Raw genomic sequence first — 12,038 nt, 5'->3', positions numbered from 1 at the left:
CTGGAGGTCAGCCCTCCTCCCGTCCCCTCAACAGACATGCACCTATGTTCCCTCAAACTTGACCATTCCCTCTCCCCTCTCCTGTGCTGCCCATCCCATCAGTAAGCGTCATCCCTCTGACAGGGCCGCCTCCCTCTCCAGGGGGCTTCCGCCCAGGTCCACATGGCTACCACTGCAGACTGCATCCCACCTTCTCTCCCTGACCATTTGCGCCCAGCTGTTGTGAGGTGCCCTCCAGCCAAGTGACCTATATACTACACTAACCTGAAGCAGATGATGTGCGGTCCAGTGGCACTGGTTCAGCTCATTACCACCAGGCTGTCTGGTCCCCAGCCTGAAGACTGGGTGGCCTGCAAGCTTGAGCTTGTGCCCATTCTGCTGCTTGTTCCTACTGCAGTGGACTTGAGCACCTGGTTTACTGAAGGTTCTGGATGACAGTAAATGACCAAAATCCACTTACAGGGTCCCCACCAGGATTATGCCTCCATTGAATTCCCTTTGACCATTGACCAAGGATGTGAATAGCCTTAATCTCCAGAGTGCTTCAGAAAGTGAATTAATGCAGATATAATTGGGTTAAAATTCAACATCTTATCATTTATTTGCCCTCACGTTTAATTTGTTCTGGTTCTTATGATTTTCTGCCTTAAAATTTTTTTTTCTGTTTTATTTTGCTATTTTTACTGGACTTTGGGGGGGGGGTTGTATGATTTACTTTATATGGCATCCAGGATGGGTAAATCTATACAGATAGTAACTAGATTACTAGTTTCTTAGGATTGTGGCAGAGGAGGTTAGGGTCAAATGGGACTAATAACAATGAGTACAAAAATGAAGAAAATGTTCTAAAATTGATTATGATAATGATCACACAAATTTTTTTAATATCTTTAAACCATTGAACTATGTGGTACGTGAACTATATGTCAAAAAACTGTTTTTAAACTTTGATGGTACTGAAGGAAGAAATCCAAACTGGACTGAAGGCATTCAACAAATGAATGCAACCCTGGATCTTAACCATATCTTTTGATAATTTCTGTATTCTGCTGGATCAACTTTCTTTCGAATGGACATAAGTACCATCTGTTCTAGTCAGTTAGTCAGGTAGCATCTTCCAAAGTTTTGAGCCAGTCTGTGGCTTGCCTTTTCACTTTCTTCACAATGTCATCTGCAGAGCAGGAGTTATTTTTTTCTCTCTAGCTTTTATTGATTTTGTTGTGGTTGAGAATATACACAGCAAAGCCTACACCCATTCACCAGTTCACTGACAGTGATGACATTCTGCAAGTTGTGCAACCATTTGCATCTTCCTTTTCTGAGTTGATCCTCCTCCACTTAACAAAAACTCAACTGTCCTCAAAGCTTCCTGTCCAATCATATACGCTGCTGTTGTCAAGTTTATCCTATATATGCATAGATTTTAAAAGAGCATAATACACAAAGCGGAAATTTATTACAAGTTCCATTAAACAATGTTTGATTTTAAGAAGATTCCAGGGAATATTTTTCGTTTATGGCTTATAGATGATCTCATTGCAATAGTGTCAGGGGTTCAACTAGCCTCCAAGGCACCAGAAAATCTGGAGTCCGTGAGAATTTTCATTTCTTTTCTGCATGGTTCTCCTTTTTATCAGGACTCGTCTATGGAATCTTTGATCAAAATGTTCAGTGATGGTAGCTGAGCACCAGCCAGTTGTGGTCTCGTGGCAAAGGAAGCAGTTATCCATAAAGCAATTGGCCCCACATGCCATATCCTCCTCCTGTTCCTATCTTTTTTCCTCTGTTGCTCCAGGAGAATAGAAAGCAATTGTGCCTTGGATGGATGCTTAACACAAAGTTCTTTTTGAAATTTTCTTTTATGATTAAGGGGCTTTATTAAGGAAGTTAACAACCAAAAGTCGGAACCAGGAAACAGGTCTCTCTTTGGTCCTCAACCTCAGCCCTGTGGTCTCTGGACCTCTACCTTCCTAGACCAGGAAGCCTGCCTGTCACTCTGTTTCACAGTCCCCTGGTCTCAGTGCTGCTCCTCTTGCTCTATCTCATAGTCTCCATTCCAGTCTCTAGTTCCTCTGGCCTCGGCCACCACCACTCTTCAAACAAATCTGGAATGTAAATGCAAACACCTTCCCATTTCTACTACCACTATCCCAGATACAGCTCTCATTTTTGCCTAGACATATGCTATTATTATTAGCTGCCATCTAGTTTCCCTGACTCAATCACAATGGAACTAAATGCTGTCTGGTCCTGTGCCATTCACATGATCAATTTGGGATGAGACCATTGTGGTCCATAGGACTCCATAGGCTGATTTTGGGAACTAGATTCCTAATCCATTTTAGTCTGCAAACTCCAGCTGAAACCTATTCAGCATCCTACCAACAGGTGATGGCTGTGCACGAGGGAAGTGCATTGGTTGGGAATCAAATCAGGATCTCTTAAATGGAAGGCAAGAATTCTACCACCAAACCACCTATGCCTCACAGGATTTTTCTAGATTCTTCTAAATGTTTTCCTGGCTGTTGTTTTTTAACTGCCTTCACCCATCAGGCTTCTGTATATCCTCCAGAGGGTTCTTCTAAATGTTGGTTGAATTGTGTCTCAACTATTTAAAACACCCCATTGCCTGGAGTAGTAAGCCCAACTTCCTTTATGTGACTTTGTTTTGAAGTAAATACTCTTATTTTTGTCATTACTGGCAACTTAGAAACTTCGTGCAATAGTTAACACCTAACTTCCTTAATGTAAGGTGAAACCAGCCAAGCCGACTGACACTCTCACACTTTTACATGTTCGTGGTTATTTGGACCACTTTCAGGATTTAGTACATGACCACGTTAATTAATAAATCTAAACCAAGTTGAAGAACTAAGATTTCTTTGAAAAGCTGTACTATTTATTGATTCCTGACAAATGGAACAGCCAGCAATATAAACCCATTTCAATTTTAATCGCTTTTCAAATATGGCAAAAATCAAATTTGAATGCATTTACAATAGCGTCACAATTTATGTCATTCATTGTGTGTTTTTATTCAGGGAGACACCCTATGGAAGAAAGAATTCTCTAGGCTGTGGTCTTTACACCCAAGAGTCAGGTCTTTCTCCCTTTCATGTGGCTTCCAATGCCCTTCACCGTCTGCTTGAACATGCCATGCACTTGCAACCCTCCGTCCTTATTCGTGTTGCCCCTCAGCCTGGAATGCTCTTGTCTTCTTGGGGACCAGCTCAAAGATCAGCCCCGGTGGTGTAGTGGGTTACACGTTGGGCTGCTAAGCACAAGACCAGCAGTTCGAAACCACCAGTTGCTCTGCTGGAGAAGGACGAGGCTTTCTAGCTCCCATAGAGATTTACGCTGTTGGAAATCCATGGGGGCTGTTCTCTTTTGTCCTCGTTGGTTGCTATGAGTCAGAACCAACTCAATGGCAGTGAGTTTGTGCTTTTGGTCTTGGAGGTCTCACAGCTCTCCTCTTGAGGTCAGAATGGATGTCTCTGTCCCTATGCTCTTAGCCAGAGCCCTAGTGGTATGGTGGTTGCACATCAGCCTGTGATGCCCATGATTGGCAGTTCGAAACCACCAGCCACTCAGGGAGAAAGATGGGGTTTTCTACTCCCATAAATGGTAACTCTGAAACTCAATATGGCAGTTCTACCCTGTCTTACAGGATCATTATGAGCCAGCATTGACTTGATGGCAGTGAGTTTTTTTTTGGTGCTCTTAGCCTGAGCTTTATCAAGTGGAGGAAATAATATTAGTAGTAAAATCAGAAGCAGCAACTGTTCAGTGAACAAAAATTTTCTGTGTAGCTTGGGACCTGGTAGCTTTGAGCATAGGCACTACCATTGTCTCTGTGGGAGTCAGGACGTATACCCAGAGATTCACATGGCTGCAAGAGGCCTTCAGGCAGAACCACTTCTAACCCACCCCAGAGTAGCAAAGGAGAACATTTTGTAAATAGCTTGCAGAAGAGAATAATCATCCTAGAAAACGATTTGCCTGTGCCTGGAACCTCCTCCTGGACACTGTTAGCTTTGTTACCCTTAGTGGAGTTGCAAGGAACCTCTGACACAGGAATCTGGAGTGTGTACTGACACGTAGGTTGGTAGTTTGTTGGTGGTTAAGGTTCATTCTGTTCCATCTGCTATTGCCCTGGTTCGCTCCCTCACAATTAGTTTCTTCACAAGCGATTGCTTACCAGCCCACTGTTTCTGAGGTCAGGCCCATCAGGAGTGGAAAGCCAAACCAGGGAGTCCAAATGACAAAGTGACGAGGGAAAACAGCAGGACTGGTGCGGGACTATCATGATGTCAATCCACTGAACTCACCCTAGGGGATCATCATTAGCCCCTCCAGGGAGGAGCGGAGGTGTTTGACTAGGTCGGCTGGTGTTTAAGCACTAGCGCATGCCAGTCCAGTGAGATACTAGTGCAGCAGAGAACATAAACACAGAATGTTATGCAGCTCTGGCTGCAATCCTATAACAAACAGAAGTGCCCACGCTTGGTTTTATGTCAGTTTATGAATGGAGTTCAGGAGGCCCTAACTCTAAGTGCTGTATGTAAAATAGAAGCAATTAGTGCAGCTGTTCTCATTGTATTCACCAATTTGGAATTCACTTGCCTGCAGAAAAGATAGAATATTTTTCCCCACTTCAGTGTAATCACATTTTAGAAACAGGAAGTTCACTCATTGCTTCTTTTGTATCCCTCGCAATGATTAGCATTATTATGCACAGTTGACACTCAATAAACATGAACACTGGGAATGAAGTTAAAGATTCCTGCTTAACAGACTTTTGTTTGTTTGTTCTTGTGTGTTACTTATTTATTTTATTATTTGGGATTTAATACATATAACATATCATTCCATAGTTCAATTGCATCAAGTAGAATTGTAAAATTGCTACTACAATCCATTTCCGACCATTCTTTTTCTGCATGGACTCCTTCGCATTGTCTCCCTTTTACACACCACCGCCACTGTACACCCCCCTCCCAACCCCCTTATTGTACTTCTATCCCTATAGGTTCATCAATCCTGGGTTTCATATAATGAAAAACAGAAAAGCGTATAGTACAACTCCAAGAAGATGACCTCCTTTGACATAACACCTCTGAAATACACTCTATTATGAACGAAGAAAAAACGAGCAAATCAATACAAAACAAAGCTACACGAAATTTTGGAAACCAGATCAGGTCCAGCCTGCATTATAGACAGGATCTACTGGCAGCGTTTTTTAACTGTTCAGGTCAGATTTACACCTTGGATCTTTTATACTCTTCTCGCCCAAGCACTCTGTTTAGTGAACACTTTCCTCCGATCCCTCCATTCTAGATGAAGAGTTCTCTGGAGGCTTACGTCCTCTGTCGTTCCACTAATGGATCTCGGGCTCCATCACCTTCTACACACCAGATTCTCACAATCCAGGTTCTCATACTGATCCCTCCTTCAGCTTTGGATGATATGATTTACAATCCTTCAGTGACTGGTGATGGTGTGCTTCTTCCATGTGGACTTAGTTGACATCTCACTTAGATGGCTGCTTGTTTGGAGACTGGCTTTTATGACCCCAGGTGCTATTTTATCTGATAGCCAGGCACCATCTAGATTCTTCACCACATGTTGCTATAGTATGCATATCTTCTGTCTTCCCTTCCTGAGGGCAAGTACTGAGCAGGGCTGTGATGTAAGAACTAATTGCTCTTAAGTTGGAGCTAGGATTTTAGTGTGAGCCCTGAACCCATTCCTGGATCTATGCTTTTTTATTTTCTTTTAATTTGCTGTAACTTGGGAGTTAATACTTATCTCATCATTCCATAGTACAATCACATCAAACAGAATTGTATAATTGCTTCCCTAATCAGTTTCCATTAACAGCCACTCCTGCTCAGTCTCACTGCCATCTAGTCCACTCTGACACATAGTGACCATACAGTGCAAAGTACAGCGGCCCCTGTTTTATTATGGGAGCAGAAAAAAACCCTAATTTTTACAAGGAGCAGCTGATGGATTTGAACTGCTGGCCTTGTGGTTAGCAACCCAACACATAACCACTATGCCCACAGGGCCCCCTTGACAGCCATTACTATAGTTAAAACTGAGTTCTCAATGTGACGTCCCAATTTTTCCATATTTCTTTTGAGCTTTGACCCAGCAGGAAGTCTCTCTACCTCCCAAATTAGTCCCATATCCAGCCTTCTCCATGTAATCTCATCAGTTGAATTTTTTCTTGACCACTATTTTGCCTTTTCTTAGGGTCAATTGGAGTGTCCCAATGTGCAGAATGAATTCCAGGAAAGGTGTGACTGGCAAGAGGAATCTGGAGTAATTGTTAGGTGTTGGGGTGTGCGCGCGCGCACGTACACACATACAATCCATGCCTGAGGTCTGCATTGTGGTTTTTGTTCTATGATTGAAAATGGGGCTGCTAGGGCTGGCAAGGTCCCTAGGTGGTGCAAACATTTAAGTGCTCAACTGCTAACCAAAAGGTTGGAGGTTCAAATCCACCCAGCAGTGTCTTGGAAGAAAGGCTTGGTGATCTGCTTCCGTAAATATGACTGGCATTGAAAACACAATGGAACACTTTTCTCTAACACACGTGGGGTGGCCATGAGTTGGAATGGATTCAAAGGCAATGGGTTTGGTTATCGTTTGTCTGTCAGTTTGTTTGTTTAGGAGCAGGCCTGCATTAGCAGAAATAATTTACCTGAGAACCAGATGCAGTAGCCATGCCATAATTTCCTGTCTAATGTTTACAGTCTCCTGAAACTTCAGTAATAGAACAAGTAGTTTCCTGGCACCCACATCCTATTGCTAGTCCTCAAATCAAGATACTTTGCCCATCACTCCTTTCAGCACACGCTAATTCCAATCAGCCATAATTGCCATACCAATGGACCTGTGAAACGGATGTGGTGAAAATGCACTCTGATTCATTGATCTCTGACTAGTTTATTCTGACTCTGGGTGAATAACACCAAAAAACGGGTATCTATGAAAGCTTACCATGAGCCAGCCATGCAACGTGCTGGGCACTTCACCCATGTACCGCATGTCATCTGCATGCCTCCTCTAATGCCACGGGCAGATTTCTTCTTGGCGTTTTATCAAGGAGTAAAGCGATGTCACTAAGTGGACATTGCAGTTTGGACTTGAGCTCAGACAGACACCTTCAGAACCTGCCTGGGTAACCACTCCGCGATTACTTCTCTGGAGTATTATAATTAGTAAGTGCTCAATAAATACTTGAGTCAACAAATGATGATGGGTCTCCTATTTCCAAAGGGCTTCCCCCAAGGCCTCCCTCAAGCAAAATCATGTGTTTTCATGCAGGCCCTGCCCCATTTATCTGAGTAGGGTAGAGACAGATGGTTGAGGGCAATTGGGCGGTGCTTGACATTTTCAAGCACATTTGAGCCCCACTTCAGGAAAGTAGAGAGCAGTTCAAAAGAGAAATTACCTTCTCTGGTCTGTGCTCAGGCAGCCTGCTTACTCTTCGCTACTCTGGTTTTTGGTGTTTTTTTTTTTTTTAACAAATAATATTTTATTGTGTTTTGGTGAAATTTTTTCACAGCAATTTAGGTTCCCAGTGGAATTTTTCTACACAAATTGTTCAGTGGCATTGTTTACAGTTTTCCCAGGGCAGAAATATTCTCATTATTTCCATTCTGGATGTTCTGTTCCCTTTCATCTAGATTACCAGCCCGCCCCACCACACCCTGTACATTCTCATCTTTGTTTTAAAGTTATTGTTGACTCATCTAGCTGATTTTTTTTAAAGAAGCACAGTACTTATGAGTGATATTCATTTTTTGAAATCTTTTTATTGGGGGATTGTACAACTCTTTGCTAATCTTAAAGGGAAAGCTGGGAGCCCAATAAGTAGGTAGCCCAAATCCACAACCTTAATAGTTACTGTATTCTTATGGGAGGGTGGGGGGCCAGGCAGGTAGGACACACAAATCTTAAGTGTGATGACGATTTCTTTTTTAATTGTAGGGTCACTTAGTCTCCACATGCCTCAAAATTTCCATTGACGAAAGGAAAATAATTTCCTTTACAAAATCAGTTATTGAATCAAAGTGATTCTAAGACTGTATGGGCTTTCTGAAGGCTTAACTCTCTATAATAAGCATGATCTCCAGAGGTTGTGGTATACTGATGCAAAGAGGCAGGATGGATATAGTCTCGAACCCTGTGGTACGATTCTACTCAGTCTCATCGGGTCGCTGAGTCAGAAGTGACTGGCAGCAGTGGCTTGCTTTTTATGTATAGGACACGGTATACATAACTCTTTAAGGGAGTAGAGGCTCTCACTTTTCTTGGCTGAACCACTGAGTTTGCAGTTAGCAGCCTGTCTTTACCCCCTGCCCTACCAGGTCTCCTTTCTGTCCTATGTAGACTTGCTGTATGGGGTCCCTATGAGTCAGAACGGACTCGAAGGCTGGGTTTGGTATAGGTTTTGGTGAGATAACATGAGCTAGGGAAGCGCTTTACATAGTGCTTACTGTTATTAGGTGCTGTTGAGTATATAGGAATTTCCCCCATGTGACAGAGAAGAATTCCTTCATAGGGTGTTCCAGGCTGTATGTAATCTTTATGGGAGTAGATCATCAGCTCTTTCTCCTGTGGAACCACTGGGTGGGTTCGAACCATCAACCTCTCTGTTAGCCATGGTGTGCTTAACTCTTGCACTAGTCGGGCTTCTTTGAAACCGTGCCTAGCCTGTAGTAAGTCCTCAATAATGTTAGCCATTATTGTTATCACTATTATAATCGAATATCCTAATTAAATCTAAGACACTACTAGTTGATAATGGCTTAATATTTTCTCTCTCACAAGTAATATGACCATTTTCACAGGAGACCTTCAGACCTTAGCCAACAGGAAAAGGGGGAGAGGGTTTTTTCCACCATGATAGGAAATATGAGAGAGCGATGTTGGAGTAGCAGAAACCTTTTTGTTCTACCCCTCAAATTAAACTCGGTGGGTTCATTTTGCTAGAGGCTGGTAATAGATTTCTGTATCGACAGCCTGAATGCTTTCTCTTAAGACAGAAAAAAGAAAGTAGTGGATGATTTCAGCTGGTCCTTGTGGGCTGTACAAATCAAGCTGCGGTCGCAGTGGAGAACCAGGCTGCCGTCCTTGCTGCGCTCGGCTCGCTCTCTTCCTGTCGGGGTGAAGAGCGTGGTGCTCTGTGAGCGGGCCGGGTGAGCAGTGAGTCAGGCCCCATGTGTGTGGTATGTGTCCGTGGCAGCCCAAACAATTCCTCAGAGTGTTTCCTCTGGTATTTCTTCTAGCCAATTCCTCCTCCCCACTGCCCAGAAGTCATTCCAAGTCAGTTGTAAAGGACTCCTGGGGCCCTGGGGCTGGACGGTGTTGATTTAGCCTTCAAGCTGCCAAAGGCTCGGACTGGGGCCGAGACTCTGGGCCAGGCCTGGGCTAAGCTGGCTAGCTAAGAAATGCTCTCTTGAGGGTGCATATATCGAGAAGCCGGATGTCCTTCCAAAAATCCCTTCAGAAATCAAAGGCCCTTTCTGCTTCTGCTTGTGGGCCTGGCTGCTACTGCTTTGGTCAGGCAGGAGGGGCCACTCATGCAGCTCTGAAAGCCTTGCTTGGTTGGGGGGAGGGAGGATGGCATTTGGCTCACATTTTGTTTGCTTGTTTTCAAGAGGTGCTTAGGCATTATCTGTAAACTCACTGAAATCAACAGCTTAAGTTGTTTTTGTTTTTTAATGTAACAGATACACACATACACCAAACTCACCACCATTGAGGCCTTTCTGACTCACAGCAACCCTACAGGACAGAGTAAAACTGTCCCTGCAGGTTTCTGAGGCTGTAGAGCATGACAAAGACAGAAAACCTATTCTGTCTCCTGAGGATTTGAATGGCCAACCTTGTGGTTATCAGCCCAACACATAGCCCAGCCCCCCCCCCCACCAGAGCTCCTAACATACACACATCTCACTGCCATTGAGTTGATTCTGATTCATAAGTGACCCTATACGACAGGGTAGAACAGAAGTGAAAAGTATCATCTTTCTGTCACGGAACAGCTGGTGGTTTCAAATTGCTGACCTTGCAGTTAGTAACCCAACATGGAACCACCAAGGTTCAACACACATGCGTCAACATGAAAACTAAAAATGATAGCCAAGCTTGCTACAAAGGAATCAATTCTGACTCCATGTGTTGCAGAGTAGAAGTGCTCCATAGTGTTTTCAAACTTATTTATTTAACAGTTTTAATGACATATAATTCACATACCATACAATCAAATGGTTTAAATATATTAGAGTTGTACATTCATCAGCACAATTCTTGAACATTTTCTTCATTCTTGTATACATAATTAGCTACCCAATTCCCCTCAACCTCCTCTGCCACAACACTAAGAAACTATTAATCTAGTTACTATCTCTATAGATTTACCTATCCTGAATTTCATACAAAGAAAACCATACAAAAGAGATAGCAACAACAATGAAATAAAACACAGAAAAATACCATTCCAAAAGAAAGCTGAACAACAAGTGAACTAAAATCAGTGGCGCGAAGGCCATAGGATGCCTAGTGGGGCTTAATCAAGGGCAATGTAGCAGCAAGGAATTACTAAACCCATATGAGGGTCGCACATGATGGTGGGACAAGAGGAAAATAAAAGGAGATAGAGGAAAAAACCAGGAGTCAAAAGACATTTATAGAGGTCTAAATACAGGCATGGACATATGTAAATTATATATGTGTGTGTGTGTGTGTGTGTATGGAGGGGAATAGAACTATGTACTCATATCTATGTTAAGAATTAAGGTTGCAGATGGACATTGGGCCTCGACTCAAGTACTCCCTCAACACAAGAACACTTTGTTCTAACACTCCAGAATTCTGTGATGGTCACCTTCCCGACATGATCGCTGAAGACAAAGTGGGTGTATAAGCAAATGTGGTGAAGAAAGCTGATGGTGCCCAGCTATCAAAGATATAGCATCTGGGGTCTTAAAGGCTTGAAGATAAACAAGCAGCCATCTAGCTAAGAAGCAACAAAGCCCACATGGAAGAAGCACACCAGCCTGTGTGATCATGAGGTGTCGATGGGATCGAGTATCAGGCATTTAAGACCCAGAACAAAACCATACCCAAGGTGAATGGGGGGGTGGGGAATCTAGTGGAGACCCAATGTCCATCTGTAGACAATTGGACATCCCTCACAGAGGGGTCACAGGGAAGAGATGAGCCAGTCAGGGGTAGTATAGTACCATTGAAACACACAACTTTCCTCTAGTTGATTGGTGCTTCCCTCCCCCCACTATCATGACCCCAATTCTACCTTACAAATTAGATTAGACCAGAACATGCACATTGCTACAGATAAGAGCCTGCCACAACACAGGGAATCCAGGGTAGATAAACCCCTCAGGGCCAACAATGAGAGTAGAGATAGCAGGAGGATTAGGGGAGGGGAGGGGGAGAGAGGGGGAATCGATCACAAGGATCAATATATGACCCTTTCCCAGGGGGAAGAACAATGGTGAGGGGTGATGGAGGATGATGTAAGATATGAAAATAATAATCTATAACTTATCAAAGGTCTGTGGGAGAAGGTGGGCGGGGGAGGTAGGGGAAAGAAATGGGGAGCTGATATCGGGCTCAGGTGGGAAGCGAATGCTTTGAAAGTGATGACGGCAGCATACATGCAAATGTGCTTGACATAATGGATGAATGTATGGATTGCGTTGAGATGTAAGAGCCTCCAATAAATGTATTTAATAAAAAATTTTAAAAGAAAGCAGAAAATAATAAAAAGAAAAAGTTAAAAATGTGTTAAAAGGGGAAACAATGTTGATATGTTATATTTTAACCTAGCTGTATCTGCAGTAATCCACTTTCCAATGCACTCTGTCTGAGGACAAGACTGTTAACCTCTTTGGCCGATAGCCTGAGGGAATCCAACAGAGGCTTAATCCATGTGTAGATCCTGCACATGGATTTTGTGCTTCCACTGTCGGCCACAGCCTTCTGCACAGCAGGCG

The sequence above is a fragment of the Echinops telfairi genome, unplaced genomic scaffold (assembly GCF_000313985.2).
Source record: "Echinops telfairi isolate 266 unplaced genomic scaffold, ASM31398v2 ScPeMD7_44;HRSCAF=162, whole genome shotgun sequence".
Classification (NCBI taxonomy): domain Eukaryota; kingdom Metazoa; phylum Chordata; class Mammalia; order Afrosoricida; family Tenrecidae; genus Echinops; species Echinops telfairi.
The sequence above is the reverse complement of the archived record's forward strand: the minus strand, read 5'-3'. Positions refer to the sequence as shown.